Genomic DNA, 5,523 nt, shown 5'->3' with positions numbered 1-5,523 from the left:
TTGAGATCAGTGGTCAACATCCACATGAAATCATTATTCATACTTTGATCAAGAAGAGTAATCACCAGTAATCACCACTCTTGCTGGCGTAATTTTGCCAATGACAACCCAAGTGAAGACATGTCAAGGGTTACGAACTCTTTTTTTCCTTTCTTCTTTTATTAGGGTGTTAGACTATATATCAGTCTATAATCCCTTTGCTACGAAATCTTTATTCTTTCCTTTTTTATTAGGGTGTTAGACTATATATCAGTCTATACACCCTTTGCTACGAACTCTTTCTGTTCCGTTTCCCCGGCGTCGTGTGTGACGTCATCAGGGCTTCGGAGTTCCTGCTTGGGTGAGAAAACTCGGTCTTTTTAATCAGTTTGAACCGTGACCTGCTGAGAGAAAGTGATGCACGGCAGTCGCTCTCGGTTTTCAAATTTCAAAGGATAATTTAGGTCCAAAGACGCTGGCGGCTCAACTGGAGAATCGCATTTAAAAAAATATATTGACGATAATGAATATGGTTCTTGTTATTGGGATTATTATTTCAGTATTATCATTATGGTTCTTGTTATTATTACTATCATTATTATCATTATGGTTTTCATTATTGTTACTGTTATTATTATTATTGTTTTTCTTCTTCTTCTTCTTCTTCATCATCATATTATTATTATTATTAGTAGTAGTAGTAGTAGTTGTAGTATTGTTGTTGTTGTTGTTATTGTTGATTTTATCATCAGTATTGTTATTATCAATATCATTATTATTATCATCATTATTATCATTATTATTATTACTGATATCATTACCATTTTTCATTATCATTTTATTTATTATTATTATTATTATTATTATTATTATTATTATTGTTGTTGTTGTTGTTGTTGTTGTTGTTGTTATTATTATTATTATTATCATTATTATTATCATTATTATTATCATTATTATTATTATTATTATCATTATCATTATCATTATGATGATGATGATGATGATGATCATCATCATTATTATTTATCATTATAATCATAATAATAATAATTATTATTATTATTATTAATATTATTATTATTATAATCATCATCATCATCATCATCATCATCATCATCATCATCATCATCATCATCATCATAATCATCATCATCATCATCATCATCATCATCATCATCGTGATCATCACCATTTGGATAATGATTATTTCATTGTTATTAATAGTAGTAGTAGTTATAGTAGTAGTATCATTATCAATTTCCATCACTATCAAGACTGTTATTTTTATAATCAGTATTATAATTATTGAAGTCTTGCATTTATAATCAATACCTACTGCTTTCATATTCCATAAAGGTATGAGATATATCGTTATGTTTTATGCACATGCGTATTACAGTGTTTGTATTTTTCAAGATTGTATTATGATAGGTGTAAAATTCAAACACACACACACACACACACACACACACACACACACACACACACACACACACACACACACACACACACACACACACACACACACACACACACACACACACATTCTTTTCTTAATTTGGTTAATAATGCTATTCTTGGCTGTGGTGGTACAGGGGTCGGATTTTGCTTTAGTTATATACCCTATTAAATGGTATTTCGTGTCAAGCTCCAGAATCCAACTATTTAAACTCCATTTGAAGACGAAGAAAATAAAATCAATGCATCTTTTTGGTAGGAGCGGCACGAATTTAATACCCTTTTACGTTCATTCTGCTTTTACATTGTCTTGGAACATTTAGCCGTCTGAGAGTATGTTAGACCCACAAATCGTTCCAAAAAATCATTTCGCGCCACGACAGCTTCCCGATATATCATCGCTAATTAAATTTTCTCCGTCTACAGCAGGTTAAGCCATTTGAGATGGGATGCGAATGCGATGGGAAAAACCAGACTCCGGCTTGAAGTGACGATTACTTTGACAGTAACCATAACATTTGAATTCGGTTAACTCTTGCCAAAGAATTACTTTTATTATAATATAGACAATTTCCGCGCCATCATCCGCATATAAACAGCAAATACAAACTTTATTTAACGCCGAAATCAAAGCTTCAGCGTCGCATTCGTACAGTTTGCTGTAATGGTGGTAACACATGTAAATTGTATACGGTAATACTAGTTTTCTTTAAAATTCACCTTCGTAGCCAAGATTCCTTATCATTTTATTGGGCGATACATTATCGGGATATCTTCCTGAAATCCTACATACCTCACTGTTGCAGAAAATACCTTTCGTGATTCAAAAAAAGTTTTGCCATGTTGTGTTTGTTCAGTTAGTTCCGCCCATTGTTTTATAGCTTTTTAAAACTACATTGGTTAGTGATCATCATCATCAATAACGGTATGCTCATGTTTGAGCAGCCGTGGACCTCTCCACCATCCTTCGCCACTAAACTCGATCTTACGCTTTTCTTTCCGCTTGTACCATCGACACCCCGCAAATATCTTTGATATTGTCGCTCAGTCTTATCTTCGGTTTCCCTCTTCCTCTGTTTCCTATCACCATCCCTGTCAGCAAGTTTTTCTCAATACTTTTACTTCTCATTACATGACCAATAAACTTTAATTTCCTCTTGTTCAAGATGTCCAACAGTCGGTCTTTACAATTTATTTTTCTCAGCACTTCATCATTCGTCTTCTTCTCTGTCCAGCTAATACGCAGTACTCGTCTGTAACACCACATTTCAAAACTATTGATCTTTTTCTTGTCTATCTACTTCAACACCCAACACTCAGAACCATATGATGCAATTGGGAAAACTAATGAGTTCAATAACCTCAGCTTTGTCCGTAAGGTAATGCTTCGGTCTTTCCAGATGTTATTGAGAGCAATTGTGGCGCTTTTGGCAATGGTAATTCTTCTTTTTATCTCCGGTGAATCATCATATGTATTAGTTAAAACAGCTCCAAGATAAGTGAACTCTTTCACATTTTCCACAATCATTCCATTGATTGTAACATGTTCATCATTGTTCATTGCCGGTTATCTTTGAATCTTCATGATCTTAGTTTTTTCTTGGCATTAAGAAACAAGCCAGCCTTTTCGCTTGCTTCTCTAACTTTATCTAGTAGTTGTTGTAGTTCAGTGATACTGCTGGCAATCAAAACTATATCATCGGCGTACCTCAGATTTGACATTTTGTATCCTCCAACATCCACAGTTCCTTCAAAATTCTCTAGAGCACCTCTCATAATTGTTTCAGAATATATATTAAAGAGGTGCGGAGACAGAATGCAACCCTGTCGCACTTCTTGTTTGACTTCGAACCACTCTGTTAACCCATAAGTGGTTCTTACAGCTGCTTGTTGTTGGTCATACAAGGCTTTTATTAATTGGATGATGTGTTTTGTAAACTTCATATCGTACATGTTATTCCAGAGGATATCGTGATCAACAGTATCAAAAGCTTTCACATAATCGATGAAACACAGGTATAGGTCTTTTTGATGTTCTCTGTTTTTCTCTATGATCAATTTTAAATTTAGAATCTGGTTTCTGGTACCTTTTCCAGGGCGAAAACCTGCTTGTTCGTCTGCAATTTCCTCTCTTAACTTCAACTTCATTCTTTCAGCAATAATTTTCAACAAAATTTTGCTGCTGTGACTTATTAAGGCAATTGTCCTATTATTGTTGCATTGGAGTGCGTCACCTTTTTTAGGTATGGGAGTAAAGACTGATTTTACCCAGTCTTCTGGCCATTTTCTTTCATTCCATATTTTGTACAGAGTTTGTAGAAGAAGTATTCAACACTTTCGCCAGCATTCTTAATTAGTTCTGCTGTTATTTCATCTATTCCGGGGCTCTTGTTATTCTTTAATTCTTTTATGGCTTTTATAACTTCGTCCAGCAGTGGCGGTGGTTCATCCTCGCTGTCATTGAGTCTAATTAATATTGTTGTTAGATCTTTATTCTTTTTGTATAAGTTGGAACAATATTGATTCCATCTATCTTTGACTTCTTTTCCATCACATAAAACAAGTCCATCTTCAGGTTTGATAGTGTCCATTGTAGGTTTAAATTTTCGTGTGATGTTTCGTACTCCTTGGTAGAGTTCTTTAGTTGTCTTATTGATAGAACAGTTTTCAGTTCTCTGGCAATGCTCATTTAAATATTTTTCCTTATCTTGTCGCAATAATCTTTGAATTTTTGTATTTTGTTTTTTGTAAATTACTTTTTCAACTGGATTATTGATACCTTTTTATTTTAGGCATCTTCTTGTTTCAATTTCACTTAGTGTTTTTTCAGATATCCAGGGGGAATTTGTCTTTTTCTTTTTGGCGATAGTTTCTTAAGCAGTGCTCAGCAGGAGTTCTTTTCCTTCTTCCCACAACTCATTTGGTGTTTTATCATCTTCACATTGATTGAGTATTTCAAATTTGTTTGACACTGCAATTCTGTAATTGTTATCAAGAGTTTTGTAGTCGAGCTTTAGAGGTGGTGTTGTATGCTCCATCTTTTTGAGTCTTATTTTAAAGTCGATAGTTAGTAGCTGGTGGTCACTGCTGCAGTCGGCACCAGGTCTTGTCTTGGCATTTTTTATGCAACTCTTCCATTTTTGGTTCAGCACAATGTAGTCAATTTGGTTGCGTGTTCTTTTGTCTGGTGAAAACCACGTGTACAAGTGTCTTGGGTGGTGTTGGAACAATGTATTGGCTATAACTAAATTATTTGTACTACAGAATTCAATAAAATCTTTACCTCTTTCATCTATATCTCCAAGGCCGAATTTTCCACAGGTGTAATTTTTTAGATTATTTTTTCCTACTTTGGCGTTGAGGTCTCCCATGATTATTTTTACATCTCTTTTAGGGATTGTGTCTAAAGTATCTTGGAGAGAGTTATAAAAAATGTCCATTTCTTCACTTGCAATATTGGTTGGTGCGTAGCATTGTATAATACTAATATTATGAGGTTTTGCTTGTATTCTGACTTTTAAAATGCGATCATTTATTGGGCTGTACCCAATTAGTGCATTTGCAGTTTTTTTCGTGAGAATCATAGCAACTCCGTGACTATAATTTCCTTCTTCTTTTCCAGAAAAAAAAACTGTCTTGTTTTCTTTAGTTTTGAAACTTCCATTACTTTTCCAATTGGTCTCACTTATTCCTAGTATTTGAATGTTGTATCTATCCATTTCGTTACAGACAGTATGTAATTTACCCATCTCTTTCATTTTCCTTACGTTCCACGTTCCGATTTTTAATGTGTTTCTTAATTGGACATGTTTTCTTTATCTTCTTTGTCTTCCAGATGCATGTTTAACATTGTCAGCCTGGTTGCCCACTGACTAACGCGCCCCTTGATAACCCACGCGACGGGCGATGTGGTATGAATTATCGTTATTGGTTAGTGATACTGGTCTATAATTCCGAGTGTTTTAAGTATCACATTTTGCACCATTCTCTATATCTCTAGTCACTTCGATTTTTCAGTGATTTTGGAATATCCATACTTAGTGGTGTATTTGCTTCTTTTCTCCGTCCCAATGGTCTTGACTC

This window comes from Penaeus monodon, chromosome 38 (genome assembly GCF_015228065.2).
Source record: "Penaeus monodon isolate SGIC_2016 chromosome 38, NSTDA_Pmon_1, whole genome shotgun sequence".
Taxonomy (NCBI): Eukaryota; Metazoa; Arthropoda; class Malacostraca; order Decapoda; family Penaeidae; genus Penaeus; species Penaeus monodon.
Note: the sequence above shows the minus strand (reverse complement) of the source record.